At 43.3% G+C, this 18557-nt stretch overlaps 1 protein-coding gene across 1 annotated transcript in view; it reads right to left on the bottom strand.

The window, feature by feature from the left end:
* The window catches only part of LOC139669276 (high mobility group protein HMGI-C-like), a 56577-nt gene extending 45273 nt beyond the window's left edge, over nucleotides 1-11304 (bottom strand). The window contains exon 1 of the mRNA XM_071549719.1: nucleotides 11222-11304. The gene's annotated coding sequence lies outside the window, so the exon portion shown is untranslated. The remainder of the gene's footprint in view (nucleotides 1-11221) is intronic.
* Between the last annotated feature and the right edge of the window lie 7253 nt (nucleotides 11305-18557).

Genomic DNA, 18557 nt, shown 5'->3' with positions numbered 1-18557 from the left:
CCATCTCCATCCCTGTTAATTATTGTCACAGCAGGAGAGTTTCTGGCATTTCAAAGAATAGCCCTTCTTAAGAAGCAGGAAGATAGGAGGAGATGGCAGGCAGTACTATCCTCATGGAAACTGCCAGAGATGCTCTGCTCCTCCTCCACAGCACTGATCATTTATTTCCCTGAGCTGAACCAGGAAGAAAGGTGGAAAAGATGCTGTAACTGGTAGGGAACTCCAAGCATTTAGGTCTCCACCCAGTCCTCCAGGAGAAGCTGAGGACCATGGGAATAGGATGCTGGAAGTACTACGAGTGTCAGGAATTTTGTCTCATCCTTTCTGACAGGGAACAGGGCAGGGAAACCAGCTTCAAGGATTTGGATTGAGCCTGGCCCACCTTCTCCCAGGAGGTCCTCCCATAGGACAGAAGGGCTGGGTCTGGCAGGAGCTCCGAATTATTCCAGGCTCTCCTGCATCAAGTTGTTTCTGTGGGCATATCCAGTCCAGTTTCAAATATATTTGCTATTGAAGCAAACCTTAACTCTGGTGTTGGCTGGAATCTTATATAAATCTGGCTTTTGAAACACCTGGTCCTCCCTGAATTAGCTGAACAAGACCATGACATCCTTATGCAGATAAATCTGCTCTTTTCAGTCAGGACTTGCTCCCTGGCAAGCTTGCTGGACTCAGATTTTAAGCACTTCCTATTGAACAAAACAGGTTATTTAAATGGGAGAAAAAATGTAAAAGCACAGCTCGCTCTCTCCGTTTGATTGTCTTTGGAAACAGGACTGGAGGCTGCTGTCCCAGAAGACTGCACTGCCCTTATCTCAGACACTCTGTTAAAAGACTTGGAATCACTTATTAATTTAGTGAAAGCTCCTTAATTTTGATCCTTTGTCTGCATTAATTGATTTGCTATCAATAACCTGCATTGATTAGGCCTTCAGACCTGGCAGCCACTGAAGATGAAGAGACAGAGACTCTCTTTCAGAGCAGGAGTTCAAAGCCTGAAATGATTAAAAAAGACAGGACCAAAACGGCTGATAACAAAAAGGTGTCATTCCTTTTCCATTCAAGTATGAAACTCTGTGCAGTTAACCCTTTGGTACCTAAAAATGCACTCAGGTCTAAGGGTTTTGTATAATCTAGAGCTATTAGATTTACTCCATCTTGTCATTTTAATTAAAATATTGTGGATGCCCAGAAACACCTGACAGGATGAGAGCTGAGAGAAGATTTTATCTGCTTCAGCCACCGAGAGAACTCAGAAAAAGCGACCTGACCTGGCTCAGGAGGTGCTCTCGGACCCCTTCCAGGAGACAGCATTGTAAAGAGCGGTTCAGAAGTCACATTTAATTTGCAGCAGATCCAAACCGTATGGAATAGTGAAATTTAAAAGTCAGCAGTTAAAATTTTGACAATAAAATCTTGACAATAAAGTTTGGAGAGCTGAGAGTGGCTTCCTTGTCCAAAATGTTGGGAAGCCAGTAGCAAACCCAGCTCCCTGTCAGAGAGGGTGCTGGCACACAGCTCTGGGCTGCTCCCAGCTCAGGTTCTCCTTTGCTACAGGAGGGCCAGAAGGTGTGGATGTCCACACACAGTGTTTCTCTACCAGGAAAATCAAAGGTACCAGCTAGGGAGAGCTCTCAGGCCACCCAAGAAAGACTGTTTGGGGACAGACTCTAGGCACAACAGTTACAGTGGGAGCACCTCAGCTACCCTGTGTACATCTAGGAACAAAATAATAAATAAAAAATAAAAGCACAGCCAGTGCACCCAACCTATGCCACACCTATGTCTGCTGGGAAGAAACCATCCTGCACACCACAGGAGAAACAGCCCACAGAAATTAACAATACTGTATTTTCTAAAAGTCCTTTCCCTTTGTATGGAAGCTGTGTCAGCCTTTGTGTCTTCCAAAAATTACATGTGAATAATGATTAGGACATTTGAAGATTGCCTTGGGAAGTTGTGGAGTCTCCATCATTTGAATTTTTCTGGACGGGCTAAACAGTCATCTGTCAAAAATGCTTAAGTATTAAAACCCTGCCTTGGGGAGCAGAGGGAAAGGAAGATGTGACCTCATAAGCTCTATTTTCTGTTTCTGTAATTTGAAGATCACTTCTGAGGACTGCAGAAATTCCACTTGCCCCCTCAGCTGGCCACAGCACAGCTCCTCCTAAGCCCTTGGGTTTCATGTCCAGGTGTCACACAAACTCCACTCTACTCAAGGGTGGCCTTCTTTGTGCAGTGGTTCAAGTGGTGCCTTCACGTTATCATCCCACGTTTATAAAGTGCTGAGGGATGGAAAGCACAATGCTGCAAATATCTCAAAATCTCCGCATTTAAAAAAGGAACTTTTATTCCTACTTTTAACACATGACTAGTAGATCAAAGTAACTGAAGGCTTTATCTGGTATCTCCCAGATACTAACACTGGGTGTACATACATCACGCTGATGTGCACAGGATGAGAAACGAGGGAGCCAAGCTTTTTTCCACCCACAAAGAACAAAAATAGGCTTTTATTCCGAATGACTTATTTTAGACTAAAAATGAGAAAGAACAAAAGTGAAGGCTCCAGGAAGTGGAGTCTGCACCCGCATCTTATTTTAAGATACTGCCTTGACTTTTTAGAAATTTAAAGCTGCATTGCACAGAAAGCAAAGTCATATCAGTGATGAGCTCACTATTTCCAGATATCAATCTAGGATCTTAGAAGCAATAAAGATTCAATAACAATTCCCAGTCTCTAGCTCTGAAAATCCAAAGAGAAAAACTGTAACAATTAAGGACAGATACAGATATGCAATACACATTGCACAGATGTTTTATTTCCCTGCAATTATATATATGTCCTCCAAAATAAAATCCAACCTCCATTAACTCAACATTACAGTGCCATTGTATATTCCTCATTAAAAAGAATCAGTAAAAGTGAAGGGAAGCACTCATCGAGATAGCATCACCATCCACACTTATCACACACACATTCCAACAAATTAATTTCCAACATGTTCAGGTACTGGCCTTCCATGAGTAATTATTACACAAATATTTCCAGTGTGGCCTCTTCAGTCTCAGAAGATGTATGTAAAGCAAATATTTTTGTGTGAAAATTCGAAGAACAGTTTTACACACCTACAGGAAAACAACATACACATCCTTTGGGGATACACAGAATCTAATCATTTGTGGAGAACACACACAAGCACATGCAGACCTACTAGAAAACAGAAGTTCATCATCACTTAATGAGAAAAACCTCTGCTGGAGACACAGCCTCTGATGCAGACAGTTAATTCCGACCTCAGCACCTTAAGGTTGCTGGCTGAGACCCACAGACAAAACAGGGATGAAACAACTGACTGTACATGAGCAGCATTCATGGAATGTGGCAGGGGGAGACGGATAAGGATATTCCCCTCTCGACATATTAATACTTCCCAGCACTACCAGCTTGCTGGCACACAGCAGTAACTGTGTCCCCAGGTAAATGGAGCCACAAAACATTCTCATTTTCTGATGAGCAAAGGCAAAGAGCATTCAATTTCATCCGCAATCATTTTACTTATTGATTGGTTCTCTCACCCGATAGCCCAGAAATCCTTTCAGGTTCAGAGGCAAAAGAATGCCAACTTTCCTTGTTCCTGGGAGCTCTTCCTAATCCAGTGGAGAAATTGGAGGGAAATAATTTCATTTGGTAAGAGCTGTTTTCCCTTTCTTGGCATCCTGCACAATGTTTGGAGAATTTCTCACTCCAGAACCAGCCCTAACCCTTCACAGCATTCAGCCTTAATAGTGATTTAGCTGCAGACTCACAGGCAGAGCAGTAACACACACTATGTTTATTCTTCCTCTCCAGTGGGTGTTTAAAACAGCTCACAGAGATATTTAGGTACTTCAGTTTACCTTGAGCTCCATAAAGAAGGTAGTCAGCTCAGAACCACACAGCTCTGAGCTTGAACTTAAAAAAAAAAGTTTTCTTTTTTCAGTTTTGGGAAGTGATAGGAAAACATGTCTTTCAGTTCTGATGAATAATCTGCTTTGAGTTAAAAGCCACTGCTGAACTGCAGCTTTCCTTAGCTTTAATACCAAAGGATAGACCAACAGAGACCACATTTCAACACACAAATTAGAAGGGGTAAGCACTAGGTAGAAAGTGATATATTGCTGCTGCATCACCTTTTGTTTGATTAATGATTAGAAATTAATTGCCTCTCTGCCCAAGAAACAAAATCTGGCAGAGTCTTTCTCAAATAAACACAGCATTTACATTCAGTCCTCAAAAAGCCACAAAATGCTTCAGTCTCCAAGCAGTGTAGTCCTAATAGTCTTTGAATATAGTTTGAGACAATCCTTGTGCACAGCTCGTTATGCACTGAATTCTTTGAAATAAGAAACCTCTTTCTGTCATTCATATACAAACCTAACACAGATGCCCCCAGTTAGCAGATGCAAAATGCTGCTGCAGTAAGAGGTGATAATAAAGGAACTAGATTGGGCTAATGGAGTCACATATTGTGCTGGTGTGGTCCTTGAGAACATTCTCCCTCAGCTTCTGTTTCCTCTCCTATCAATCCTCTCCAGGGACTGGAGGAATGGAAGTATGGAAAGGGGAAAATTCAGATTTGTTGGCAGAAGTGACATCTTTGGATGAAAATACTATTAATCACTGTCACTGAGACAAGATCAATAAAAAATTTATAAAGAATACATCTTCTAATATGTACATGTTCCAAGGAACACTGACAGCCATACCAGCAGCATGATACTAAAATAAATCCAATTCTTTTCCTCCCTTGAGTTTTTAGTTCTGTCTTTTCATCCCGAGTGACTGAGCTCACAGTGCTGTGTCTCCTGTGCCTGTGTGCACTGATGCCTTTCACCAGCTCCAGTGGGCGCTGCCTTATACACATGGGGGTTGGGATGTGGAAGGTTTGACAGAATAAGCAAAGGGGAAAAAAAGAAAAAAAAGAAAAAAGTACTTTGCTGTGATCAGTGCTCAGACTTGAGGGAAGGGGGTGGATGGAGTGAGAAGGCTACAGATTGCACAGTACTACATATTTCCATATTTGTTTTATTTCTTGACTGCTGTGCAATTAACTCATGTTTCCCGAGTGCTGTAGGTCTTGCATGTGGAATGAAAAAACTATCTTTTCACTTTGGATGCTCATGGCTTTTCTTGCTGAAGGTCCTTTATATCTAGGCCAAACTGTAATGGGGTAAGAACAGTTTGCTTGTCAGAAATGGCAGCGTTTCCTGCATAAAATCCCATCCCTCTGGAGCCTGAGAGGGGATACCGCTTATCACAGTGGCCTTCAGACTTAGTACAGAACCTCAACAAAACCAGCCCCATGAAAATAACACAGCTCATCTGCTGTCCCCAAAAGTCTGCTCCCTCCTGCAGACCAAACTGCCTGCCAGTTAGAATATGTTTCTGCATGTGTTTATTTTTAGGGTACAGCTAAACAGTGATAGCAGCCTAACAGTGCTAGCACTGGTTCTTAATTACAATAAACTCACTGGGGAGGAAAGGAGCATAGAAAATAATCCAATTCCCTAAAATGGCACTGTCAAATCTCACCTATTTTATCAAGGACATAACTATATCTGAGCCTTTCACTAGAGCTCCAGTGTCTGGATTGCATAATTAAACAGTAATTTAATTTTAAATAAAATTTCTAGAATACTACATTGAAAAGAAAAGCATGAAAAAACCCTGAGAGTGTGAATGTCTATTATGCTCAAAAAATTAAATATCTATACTTTTGTAGTTTCTTTAAGTGTTATTAAATATGACAGACTTTAAGTCAGAACCTGGATTTTAGGATGCCTAGATTGTGGTGTTTTGGTGCAGACACCTCAGATAAATATTGCTATCAAACTCTCTATAAATTGTTTTCTGTTCCTAGGGCTCACTGATACCTGAAGTACAGCTTAACCTCTCTTGAGAAAATAGTCCAAAGTGGAGCAAAGGAAACCTGTTTACAGAAAAATTTAATTTCCAGGGCACACGGAGACACCCAACAGTTACTCCTCAAGAGTGAATGTTCACAGTGCCTTTCCTGTGCCTCTAAAAAGCCAACGATGGACATGCTTATTATTTACATCCAAACTGGCTGGCATGCCTAATATTTCAGGCAACAGATTTTGCAGCTGTAATACAACGTGAGGAACACCCTGTATTTCACTGGTATGAGGTACCATAATAGCTGAGCAATATAGGTCTTTCTGTACATCACGTTCAGTGCTGGGAAATACTTTTTTTGTTGTTTGCTGCAAACATGCTTTTTCTTACCTATAAAAGTAGCCATAATAATGGTGCTTTACACAGCTTTGGAACCTCACAGCCCTTTCAGGGAGCTCAGCACCTGTGTTGCAGACCTGAAATAGTACTGGCATCTCCACAAATCAAACAGTGAGTAGAAGACGAAAGGTTTGTGGGGGAGTCAAGACTAGAACTTAGAGCTTTTTCCTGCTGGGGTGCCTGACACTGTGAAACAGTTATTTTCTGTAAGTGCAAAGGTGCCAGTTACCACAAATTTAGAAGCTTGGTGATATGAGACAAATATGATACAACTGTGGAGAACGTTCTGAATTAATAGAGAACATTATAAATGTGGCAAGTACTGAAAAAGTACTCAGAAAGTACTGCAAAAGTTTTTTCCCTTTAACCAGGGTAAAGGGTAGACATATGGCCAAAATAACACTTTTATTATATTTAGATGCCTCTGGTCCCAGGAGAGGGATTAGAGATTAGGTTAAAGCACTCACACACACTCACACACACCCTCTTAGCAGGCCATACATCACCACAAGGCAGAAACTACAGCCTGGGAGAACCTCAGGGCTTCACTCTCCATACCCACTTTGTTGTTCTACATTAATTTAGATGCAAGTGAAAAAGCACAAAACACCAGAGAAACAATACATCTATTGCAGTCATTAGATCTGAGTCTAAGGGCACCAAGTTGTTTAAAGCAGCTAGTGCTGAAACCTGCCAGGAAGACAAAAGTGAAAAACTATTGCTTATTCAGCAGCTTGGCCTGGACTCAGCTAGCATCTGGCAAGCCAAGTTTTCTGGTCTGTGGGTTATGCTGCCTTAACTGATACCGTATGCTCCCTAAAAGGCAAATCCCCACATCAAAGCCGTTCTCATTTAGCTCATCTGAAGAGATTGGTGCTAACAGTGACAACAATGGGATGCTGAGTCTGTGCTGAGAGCTGTAAATAGAATACCTGGCTGCAGCACTGTTTTATCCCTTCCAGAAAAATTACTTCAGTGCATGAAGTGCTTTTGCTGTTTCAGATTCCCAGGCAAGAAAGCTGATGAGCAACTTGAAAGCAGATGGGCAGTTGGAATGGTTAGCAGATAGAACAGCAAGGGAGAAAACAAGCAAGCAAGACAAATGCCCATGCCTTTGGAAGGGAAATCCAACAGGACCTTCTTCTGCCATTGCACAGGCCCTGACATCTCCCTGACATGTTCCACAGCAAGCACATGCAAACAAGGATTTTCTAGTGAGTGCCAAGTTCTGCGACAACTGTTTTTATCTGAGGATGTGGGGTTAGTGCCTTGACAACCATGGTGGTGTTCTGTCTGGGGCCTGCATTCCACCTCACAAGTCTCAGGTCAGCCAGCACTAACACCAGCTGATGCGGGTCTTGCAGAAGGGTGTCAAGACCATATAGCACTTGTGAACTCCCTCTAGTTGGGGAGCATGGTGAGGTGACACAGCTGCCCCCACACCAGGCAGCTGTCTTGGATGGATTCAGCATAGCTGGGACATTTCCGACTCAGAGAGAGAGAGATAAGAGGGGCTTGTCTGCAGCATCCCTGTGGCTACATTTCACTGTTCACCTCCACACCTCCTCGCCCCTCCAGCTACACCATGGTCACACTGCCACGTGTGCAGGGCCTCTCTGTGAGTGTGCAAAGGGCAGCTGCCCATTTCACTGGCTGATTTTCAGTGGAGTGCCTCTGACAAACATGAACCTCTGACAGTTCTCAATCTTCATTAGATGGTTCAGGCCCTCACACGTCCTTCCTCTGCCTCAGCAGATGAACCGTTCAAGGTCTCTGGTGTGTTTTTCCTCACCACACCTCCCCAAGACAGGCAGCTCTAACCCTCTCCTTAGAACTTAGAGGTCAGGGCACAGAGACTAAAGGCAAGTTTTTAAAGATCCTTAAGAAACCTACAGAGGCAGAGTTGGCTGATGCACTTTTCAAACTATGAAATGCGTAACTGCAATTCAAATTGCTGAATTGAAAAGCCCTGAGGAGTCTATTTCCTTGTGATTGATTTCAATGGGAATTAGATACTGTTTGTTTCTGAAAATCATCATCTTTAAGAATCTTAAAAGCCTCACTCTTAGCACCTTGCCTACAACATAGCAGGAAATGGGAGTCCAAGTTTTCCAAGCATGAGGCTACTACTCTAGCCACAAATCTCCTTCTTAATCCTTCCTTCCTGTTTTGTTTTCCTTTTTGTTTTTTAAATAAATGTCACCAGCCACCCTGCAAAGGAGGAATGTGGCACCATCAGGTTCAAAAGTTGTTAGACAAATTCAAGAAGAAGTCCACAAGTGGCTACTGGAAACAGGGCAGGGATTTATCCACTAGCACCACTGATCCAACATTTCTGAACGTGGCAGGGAAACAGCAGAAAGTGCCACACCTCACAGGCTCCCCCTGAAGAGCATGTCCTTTTGCTGTGGGGGAAACAGAACACTTGACCAGGTGGCCCACAGCCCTCTGCTCCAGGAAGGCATTCCTCATGGTCTCATGTTCTTATGTCTTAAGCAGTCTGTGCTGGAGCACTATAAATGCACCAACAGCCTGCACTGAGCATCAGCTTCTATCACCCTGCAGTTGCTGTTTCTACTGTAGAAACTAGAACTCTCCTAGCTGGACAGGAACACATGGACCTTGAATGATGTAGACTGCTTTTTGTCCTGAGCCCATACATTTTTAAATTGGCATCCGAGCTGGTTATCTTCGTTTGAGCTGTTTCATTGCCACCGTTCCAAAGCTGTGAATACGCTCTGCATTCTCTTTCTTCTTCAAACTCTTTTGCATTCCATTTTTTCCTCACAGCAGTGTTATTGTGGCAGTGGCTGGCATAATTATTGCTACTTACTCCCAATCCCCCAATGGCAGAGTAATACCTCTTTAATTGGGTATTTCTTCCTCCCGACACTAATCTCCTAACAAATGCTGATGCTGTGTTAGATGCTGTGTGGGGATCTCTCATCACTATCTCTTTAAGCAGGCAGTTGTGTGTGGAACGAATGCAGAGTCACTCAGCATGGATGGATTTGTCTGAGTCCCTGTCAGCTCCCTGTTTTTGCCACTGAAATCTTGCACTGCGGATCCGGATTTCTATTGCTTTAACTTTTTGAGGCAGATTTATCTCAACCCCTGTCAGATCAATGGGTTTTGTCACAGAAATCTACGTGACTTTGTTCCCTGTGGAGATCTGGCTAGGCAAGTTTGTGGAGGCTCATTTGGAAAGCTGAACCCGAGGTCTTGTGTGGCTGCACTCGGGGAGGGGGGGTGGGGGGGGACGGGAATTGAAAAGAGCAGAGACCTAAGAACCATGAAAAAGTAACTAGAAAACACAGCAGCAACATATGCACACATCCCAAGACAACACATACCCTAAGAGACCACGTTCCTTCTAAAATATGTTTGCAGGTTTAGGGCTCTCTATCTGCTGGCATCATAAACAGCTGCTCAGTCTGCCCATCACAGTTGCTGAGATCTTGCAGGGCTCTGGGTCTGAGGCATTATCAGCCTTTCAGGATAGTCCTCTGTGGTTGCTCAAAACCCCCTGGAGCTGTGGAGGCAGGAAGTCCACAGGAGGCACTCTTTGAATGCCTGCAGTGTATTAGGAACACTGTGCCATCAGAGATCATCCTTCTGGAGTGATACAAGTCCAATTTGCTTTTTGCCTGTAGCCATCAGACTGCATGGTTGTCTGACACTGTGACAACAGAGTCTTCCAGATAAAGCTCAGCTTTAGTGAACTGCTATGTGTCCATCTTGTCTCTTTGGCTAATTCAAACATTTCTGGGAACAACTTCAGTAAATGGAAGTCGTCTGATGAAAAGGACATTTTTCAAACAATTTTTTGTTGGACTGAGGGCTAACATTATTTCCTTTTCTTATTACTGTTTGAAGACTTTTTAAAAATAATGATTATCACAGTTGAATCTGACCAGGATCGAGGTCTGAATGAACTTTAGGAACAAAGTGGTAGTAGTAATAAGAATAGCAATAACAATAATAGGAAAGCAGGTAACATACATTAAAGGAAGAGCCTGGTGTTGACAGATAAAGACTCAGGCTTGCCTGGAACAGCCAACTCAACCTGAAAGCTCAACACAGCAGGGATGGAGTCCCTGTAGGTGAAACTGCCTCAATTTTGTATTTGAAGCAGACCATTTCAAAAAGAAAGAGTACCCCAGGAAAGAGCAGATTTGGGAAAGGTAGCCATTAGCATCTCAGCATTAATGAGAAACAGTGCAAATTGTTGGCCAGGGGTGACCCCATTGTGCTCTTTGCAATATTCCAGTCCTGGCCTTTCTTTACAGCAGATGCTCATTCCTGTGCCTGCCTTGTGATAATTCTCTTCTTTCTTTTTAATGAAACTCTCCTTTTGTTGTATGCTTTTCTATTTAAAATTTACATCTGGAAATTCTCCATTCCCCTTTTTCACCTTCTAATCCTTCTCCATCCATCCTTCTCTCCCTGCCTCATTTAAACATTCATGCTTCTGTTTTGCTCCTTCCTCTCCATGATTATTTATTCTCTTTTAACTGCTCCCCCTCCTCAGTTTTTTCCCTTTCCCGTCCTTTCATCTCTCTCTCTCCCGTTTGCTGCTGCTCTCTCAGTCTCTCGGTTTGCTGCTGAGGAACCGGTAGTCCTTAGATATTGAAATGACATGTTTAGTTCCTGCTTGTGATTCTGTGCTAGATACCCCAGTATGTCTGTGCAGCTTCAGAGTGTATGTCTGGGTAACTACAGGAAACTAAGAGGGAAGCAAAGCTAGCTGAGTGAAAGGTTGCTTACTTGTGCCTATGATTTGTGGCTGTTTAATAATGGCCTCCTGATTAACACAGACTGCAATTCCAGAAATGCCACAGTGATAGATGCCCAATATATAACTAAATAGAGATGCACAATTCCCTTAACATTTAAAGCCAGTGCAAGCAATGCAACTATTACCTTGGAAGTTGTTCACGCCGCTGCCTGTGAGTGTTTCGCCAGGTAAAACACAACTGTAACTCTGCACGGGGCTCTGAGGACTGTGTGTGTGTCTCGGCTTCGCAAACAAAGATTTGGGAAGGGCTCTCGTCCCCCCACGTGGGTGTGCCCTTCCAGCCTGCGCAGTGGATTTTAGGTGAGGCTCAGCGTGGGCAGAACTGGCCCCACCGTTTAAGTCCTGAGGTTCATCTGCCACGGCCGAGCGAGCTTGGACAGTGCCAGTGAAGTCCTCAGGACTAGAACCTACAGCACCCGGCATTTCCCAGGAGGTCTCCCATCGAAGTACTAATCCGGGGCTGACCCTGCTTAGCTTCCGAGATCTGACGGGATCGGATGTCAGGGAGGCATTTAACTGCCCTACTCTGAGGACTAACGAGGTGTTAAATGATCACTGTTACATGCAGCTGTCACCACGCCTGCAGTTTTATCAGACCTAAAGAACAATGTTGTAGCTTTCATGTCTCGCTTCAGAACAATGCAAAAAAGTGTGTTTTCAATGACACTGCTGAAATTGTGCCCTCATAAGTCATCTTGTCTGCTACAGCAACTGCTTTTCACAGAGGTCTTCATATTTTATCTGGTTATTGCTAGTTAACAAAGAATAATTACAAGGCTTGACTAGACAAAGAGCAATGAGACACCTGTTACCATCCTATTGTTTTAGTCCATCTCTTTTGGTATATCTTAATATGCAGAAAGGTCACTTCATTGAGAGCTTTGAAATACTTGCTGTTGCTGCTTTTAAACTCATTCCAGAAGCACAGAAAATTACTTTAGTCAGATTACCTCCCTGTGGTCTCCTTCTGCAGGTGATGCGTCCCAGCCAGGCAGAAAGAACCAAAGGACAACAGCAGATCAGTCATTAGTAAGACACTCTGAGAGCAAAGGCTGCCTGTTCTGTCCTGGCTAATTATCTCTTCTGCCTTCACCACAATTATAAACCAGGCTGATTAGTTGTCTGCCATCCTAGCTCAATAAACCAAGCTGAGAGTTGCTGTTATGCACTCTGTTAGGGTTATAACTATCTTTTAGCAAAGCTCCAGGTCTAGGACTGAGGATCTGCAGAAGTGCATTCACAAAGATGACTACTAACCTGGAATGCTGCAGTATTAACTGAGAGTGCCTGTGTGAGCACATCTCAGGTCCTGTCACATGTCAGAACCAAGAAGAAGAATTTTGAAAACTGCTTTGGAAAAGGGACTTTAGCACAAAGTGTGGGAGGCTGCATTTGGAAAAAAAATAACTACAGTGAGTTGCACCAGCACTGCAGTGGGAGGAAGACTTGCACAATGCCTTGACTGCAGCCATGGCTGTTTTTCCTCACATTCGTGGGCTCTAATTCTACATAAAATAAGAAAAGGGGGAGTGAGAGACAACACTGCATCATCTTGACAGTCCTTTCTAAGTATATAAAGGATGAGCTGTAAGTTCCTCAGTGCCTTGCTAACACAAGCCGATGGCAGCAGCAAATTGCGATCTCCAGAGCCGGGCAGGACAATGACAGATCGGTGAAAGGCAGCCTAATGCTGCCTGGAGCAGTGGCCAGCCATGTTTGCCAATAGTGGGCTAATTAGTAGAGAGACAGATTTCCAACACAGCAAAAGACGATTAGGGAGCTCTGTAAAAGCCTCAAGGCTGGCTATGAGAAAAATCTCAAAGGACTGTGGTAAAAATCGTTGCATGTGGCCCCGATTTTAAGCTGACAAAAAGAAGTGTTGGACTGAAGGCCTGATGGGCACTTATTACCTGAAGCTGGTTGATGATCTCAGTCCACCTTCTACTGAATAACCACCTACACCACTAAAGAAAGAAGTTATCAGTTCATACTTGCAAATTTGTGGACATTCAAGCTACTGCTTTAAACTGGCCATGAGAGCTGAGGTATCTGAGCCACCTCCATAGAGATCCTTCTGGTTCAGGGCTGAGACAAACTAGTAGTGTGTGGGGAGAAGGAATTTATGTAGTTTGCTTATGCTGTACCTGTCCACATTAAAGAGAGAACTCATTTATTTGTCTGTAAGTCTGACATACTTGCCATGCACTAAAATTCTGTAAAATTAAGAACTCTGGAACAAGCTCTTTAAATAACCAGAGACACAGGTTAGCAAGAGGTCACTGGGAGAGCGGAAACATTATGATACAGCCTAAATAACAACTTCAGCAACTATGGCAAGTCAGGTGGATTTACTGGTTGTACTACCCCAAAATTAGCTTTGCAAGGGTTGTAATTTAGGCCCATATTGTACACCTATAAATCCAGCTTAAGCAGTTGCGTGGGGTCCCCACCTCAGAATCATTAAGGTTGGAAAAGACCTTCAAGATCTTCCCCTTTAACTGAGTGACAGAAAAAGGTCGCCAAATGGTTATACTCCATGTAAAGCCAAATAAAATTAAATACTTAATGAGAAGAGCAAGATGGGAAGTTGCCAGTGATATCAAAGAGTTTCAGTTCTTTCCAGTTTGGAAGAAAACAACCCATTATCATTAGTCTCATATATGAATTACAACAAATTGTATGAATATCCACTTTGTGTGAATTATGGTTAGTAGTCCAGAATCTCTCAGATCTGGAAATTGGGACAGAAATCAGAAAGTCTGGTCAAATAATCAAAATTCTGGTTACAATCTAATGAAAATGAAAGGATTTTTAGGAGGTTATAAACCATGCATATGACTAAATCAGCTTCTTTCTAGCCCAAACCTTCATTAGGCAATCCCACTGTACCTTATGTCATTCAGACTCCCCTCTAAGACAGAGCCTACAACAGAGTAAATGGTGCATTGTTTAAAAATCAAAAATTCATGGTAAAAGTGAGGAGCAGAATTGTCAGGACTCCAGGAGGATGCTTTGGTAACAGTCTGCTGTCAGTTCTAAGCAGGAGGGAAATGTGATGCATGAAAGACAGACTGACAAAACCTGGGCTCAGGTCAGGTGCTGCTGTAGACCCCAAATGTGTTGCTTTGAACTGCTCTCTCAAGGAAAGCAGCAGCTGATACTGTCTATAGAGAACTGTTGTTTCTGAAACTATCGAGCAGTCTTTTAAGGCAGCCCCATACAGAGCCTCCATCACAACAGGTAATCAGAGTAAGAGATTTTTCAGAGAGAAAAGGGGTAAGTTCCTTGGAAACTACTTGGAAAAGATAATTTCAAGCTATCTGCACATGAAAAGATCAAAAAGAAATAGTAGATTTTTATCCTTGTTAATAAGCACCCCAGTAATGGAAACAATGCTACATGTTCCAGCTACTTCTCAAAGAAACTGGCACTATGTGCCTTGACTCTGAGTTCCAGCCCACGTGCACCCCCAGAGAACAGGGATGTTTGCTCACAGAACAGTGAGCTACAGCAGCACAACTGAGGCAGCTGCATCACTTTGGGCCTGTTTGGGAATTTTTCTAGAGTACCTGGGCCTTAGACACAAAATTAAGTGCAACACAGCCTGTGTTCCCAGACAACATGATATTCCTGTAAAAAGCAGAGGGCTGTTCAGCACTGTGGCAAAATGTGAGAGACAATGTCATGGTGAAGGCTCTGACAGAGTTGGTGCTTCCTGAAAAAGCAGCAAAGAGCACCAAAGCACAGCTCCATTCTGCAGCTAAGGTAATTCCCCACCTGCCCCCAGTGTAAAGTCCTCCAAATCAGCCTGGCTAATCCTCAGAGAAAGTTTAAATTACAGAGCAGAATCATTACAGGGCATAGAAAATTATGCAGTCCAACTATGAAGGACTACTATTGCTTTTTAGATTGGAAGACTCATTTAAATTTAATTAATCAGACCACCTTCATGTACAATTAGAACTGTATCTCTCAGTGATACTTCTGCTTTGAGAACCAGAGAGCTTAGAAAATTATTGCCTCTAAATTTTGCATATTGAGGATTTGGTGGGTCACCTGCAGACATGACTTTTGGGTGTGTTGAAATGGGGACACAGACAGGGCGAAGGAAATATCCTTCCCCTTCTCCCTGCAGTGTTAAGCATAGATTTGCAGTTGTTTGGGAACTGACAGCATGGAAACACCTCTTGTCTTTGGTAAAACATCCTCCCTCCATTGTAAAAGCAGGTTTTTCAGTCAGCTTCCCTTAAGGTTAAGCTCAGTGGGTCAGGCCTGGCTGCTCTTCCAGGCTCCTTTTAGTCTCCTCAAACGATCACCTGTAAATTAGCATAACAAAATCAGGTAAAGCAGCAGTGCTGGAAGGAATTCAAGCTGAAAGTCAGACTGAGTGCACACCACTGCAGTCTCAGCCTCAGGTGGGAACTCTGATAAAATGACAGTGTAGAATGACAGCTTAAGAGGAACCCGTGGGTGGGTAGGCATTAAACCTGTCCCAGACACACAGACTCATCACCTAAGTCACACAAGAAGAGGTTGGTGAAACAGCACAAAATTATCTAATTGTATTAGGAAGAAGAACAAGTTATCTAATTCGTGTGTTGTGCTGCCAGAAATCCAAATCAGAGCTCACAATACTGCAATTTTGGATATCTTCAGACACAGAGCAAAGTGGCAGATAAACTCTTTTTATCTCCATTCAGGATCAAAAGTCACTGGATGTTTTTGTGGCCAGCACAGATTCAATCCAAATGAAGGGGAATGCAAAATTTCATAATGCCCATCTCCTAAAACCTTCCATACCATTAACACCAGGGAAAAAATATTTGGTGCTGAAACAGCCTCCCAGTCAGCCTCAGAGTGAGATGATGCAAAATCAGCACCATAACTAAAGCAAAGTGAAGAGGAGCTTGCAGTGGGTCAGTTTTATATCTCTAGTTTGTATCTTACAACCTAATCAAGAAAGCCCTGATGATGCTTGAATTCTTCATTCCTTCCTATATTTTAGCAACGCTCAGTAGAGAAAATATATTAAGGATACATAGTACTACTGCTTAGTGAAATAGTTAATGGTCCTTTCATGGGGCAGCTCTTGCCCTGGACATAATTTCTTTTAGCATCTAAACAGTGGTAAGAAACCTACTAATTAATCCTTGAGCCCTTGCGAGCAGCCACCTTCCTATTGTTAGACTTCTTCTTAGGAGACAATGGATACAAAGCTGTCAGGGCTGTGCCTCCACGGGGGACAGGCATGGTGAGAGCGTGATAAAACACTTGAAACGTCTCTGGCCCTTCCTCTGACACAGTGCCCAGAGCAGCTGTTCCCATAACAGCTCCTGGGCATCCAGAGGGAGGGCTTTTGCCTAAGCCACAGTGGTGGATGGTAGTCCTTGCCACCTGTGAGCAACAGGAAGGGCTGTATCCTTTGCTGCTGCCGGGATGCTGTATCCTCTCTGCTGATTGTAATCAGGGAGACACCTGCCTCGGAAGAGGCTCTCTTGGCATGCGATGCACCAAGGGATTTACAGTTGGAATAATGGCTGTGTGGATGCTTTGAAATACCTCGCAGGAGAGATTTTCTGGAAAGGGCAGGCATTGCAATGGGACTGGCAGAGTCCCCTGGCTCACATGCACCAGGCTCTGAATGCACTAGAACATGGGAAGGATGAGGAGTGCTGCCCCTTTCACAGTGATGTACAAAATCATACCCTAAGAAAAGCTTTAATATCAGGATGTGCTCCAATGATGAATTTGTTTATATTGTTCAGTTTTCTTGTGACCTCTCAGCAAACCTGTTGTAAAAGCTTTCCTGTGTTGCACTACTCTCTGTCCAGCAGCAGAACTTCTCTGCACCAACTGTACAGACATCCTTCTTTCCCAGTTCAGTCAAGGGTTCTTTGGTAGCCAGTAGTCCCCTGGCCTTGCTGACCTTGGTCTAATATGATTGACTACTTTTTAGTAGTTCTTTTAACTTGTACCCCAGTGCACAGCTGTGTCCTGAGCACACAGAAATCCAGCCTCCCAAGAGGACAGACAGACTCTGGGCAGGGGTGCTGAGCTCTATACACATCCACCAAAGAATCAGTGCTCTTAGGGAGCATGAAAAGCATTTGCCAATGGAAACCCTCCTAACTTTTCTGAAAAGAAATGACACCAGGACCAACACAGTGACAAGTGTGGAGTGACAAGTGTGGAGTGACAACTATGGAGTGACAAGTGTGGAGTGACAAGTGTGGAAGTGCCTCACAAGTGATTTGCTGGTAATGCTTCAAAAACCCCTAATGCCCACAAGGAGAAGGAAGAACAAACGGCCTCCACCAAAGGTGTCACCTCCATGGTGTCCAATATTCTTTCCACATCTTCATCAGTCACAAAGATGCATCTCAGACAGGAAGGCCAGTAAGTCTGGGGTAACAGACATGGACATCATTTGGGCTCCCTAGGGAATATCTGTTCTACAGCTGGGGCTCCTGTTCAGGGGCTCTAAGTGATAAACTAAATTTCTTAATCCTGAAATTGTACCCTTTCTCCTCCAGAAAGATACAAAGAGCAGTCTAATTACCAGCAGAAAGGACCCTGAACCTTCCTGACAGTTTCCTTTGGAATCACTCCTTGAAACTCCTGTAGAAGGATTCCCATCTTTCACACTTACATGATGATAATTTCCAGCTGGAGATTTCTCATTCTGGGTCTCTGTTTCATTTTGCAGGATGGCCTTCACTGCTGTAGCTCAATGCCAACACTGAGTTCATGTCACCTCCTGCAGCCACTGTATGCCTGAGGAGACAGAATAAATGGTTATTAAACCTACTTTAGATTTCCTGTCATATTGTAACTAGGCACTGGAAATCAAATAAATACATCATAAGATGAGCAGTTAAAATGTCTACTGAAAAAACAGACTCAGGCAAAATGGCTTAATATGCAGCATTAATGAGTAACAGATTGTTCCATCAATAGTGTATGAGGAGCAGCATGCAAGAAGGCAGAACTCCTACAAGTTCCCTGGGACTCCCACCCTTGCAAAAGGCCCAGCTCAGAATACTCCAGGACAGGATTAAGGTTAAGCATTTGTTTAAATCCCATTGATTCAGTGAGACTGAGGTGCGAGTTTAAATGTTTTTTTGAATTGAAGTCCTTTACTAAATTGGAGAGTATTCTGTGCAAAAAGCTCAAAGTAAGAAGCAAGAAGAGCTGGGAGGACAGGGCTGGCCAGCTCTGTGCTGATGGACCATATGCAGCCATCCTGTTATCCCAGCTTTTAGGAAGAGGGAGTCATCAGCCTAAGAACTATCCCTAAGATCCACCTCCAAAGTCAGCCTCTGTCTATGCCACACATTATCTTTTTTCCTAGTGTAATCCTCAGTATAAGGAGAAAAATGCAAAGGGATCCTCCAGCTTTGCCTGGAACCAAGTGTACATCTTGACTGCTGCCTCCATGGACACGGCTCACAGAAACATTTC

This window comes from Pithys albifrons, chromosome 3 (genome assembly GCF_047495875.1).
Source record: "Pithys albifrons albifrons isolate INPA30051 chromosome 3, PitAlb_v1, whole genome shotgun sequence".
Classification (NCBI taxonomy): Eukaryota; Metazoa; Chordata; class Aves; order Passeriformes; family Thamnophilidae; genus Pithys; species Pithys albifrons.
Note: the sequence above shows the minus strand (reverse complement) of the source record. Positions and strands in the feature narration are given on the sequence as shown.